We start from the raw sequence: 1,162 nt of genomic DNA, 5'->3' as shown, positions 1-1,162 counted from the left end.
CTTTATGGTGTTGTTTTTTTTTCTTTTCGCCATGGTTACAAAACAAATAATATTTTTATTAAAACGAAAGAGAAAACTGCATAAATAGTAGGCCAATATAATAGTAATAATAATAATAAACAAACAAACAAACAAAGAAGAACTATTGTTGGTTAGACAAAATTTCATATTTAGTAGATGATTTAGAATTTAGAATTAGAGAGTCTAGAATAGTCTACTCTAAATCTAATGTAATGCATATAAAAGGCACAATGATACTATCATACTAATTACTATGATAGCTTAGTCCAGTAAAATGGACCTCATTCACCAATCGTAAACAAACAACATTTAGCCACGTGGTGCTTTATCTCTTCTATATAATTTACGATCTCATGTTTAATTCATGATGGTTGTCACGTGACAGTTTTTTTTCAATGTTTTATCAATAAGATCACGTGACTAAATGTTGTTTGTTTACGATTGGTGAATGAGGTCCATTGCTGACGTTCTTTCTGAGATGATTACCAGCTACAAGTATCCATATGTTAATCTAGTCGTGCATGTTAATTAGAGACTTAAGCTAAGGCATAAGCACAAAGATAAAGGCACGTTCGAATCCTCATTCCATATGCTAGGACAAATTTGTACAAATGCTCCTTCTTCTCTAGTGCTATTAGAGCATGGAATGGGTTAAATTGCCTGAGCCACCCAGGAAAACAATGGCAGTGACTTGGCAGAATTGAAGTCATTGGTTAACTTGCATGACTAGAAGCATGACGCGTAGGACGTAAACATCTTGTTTTTTTTTTTTTTTTTTTTTTTGAAGTAACGTCTGTAGGCCTATTATATAAAATAAGATAAGAATAATTTCCAGACTGTTCCATTTTGTACTTTATAAGATAAGATAATGGCATTTAGACAGAAAAAAAACTTGCAAGACCTTCTCCTGGCTTATGGCATAAGAAATGTGCCTTTATCTCTGTTTTTGTATTTGTAAATTAGGTTTCAGTGTTTTATGTATTTTTGCTATTGAACTAGCTGTTTAGTCTTCTGTACTGAAGCAAGCTATGTCTCTAAATTTAGTGATTTTACTAATGGTGTTAAATCAGTCAAGCCTGAATATTCATTTATTAAAAATATCACGGCTCTTTTTGCGCTCGTTTATCACTATGTGGCGTAG

This window comes from Biomphalaria glabrata, chromosome 17 (genome assembly GCF_947242115.1).
Source record: "Biomphalaria glabrata chromosome 17, xgBioGlab47.1, whole genome shotgun sequence".
Lineage (NCBI taxonomy): Eukaryota > Metazoa > Mollusca > Gastropoda > Planorbidae > Biomphalaria > Biomphalaria glabrata.
This window is presented reverse-complemented; position numbering follows the sequence as displayed.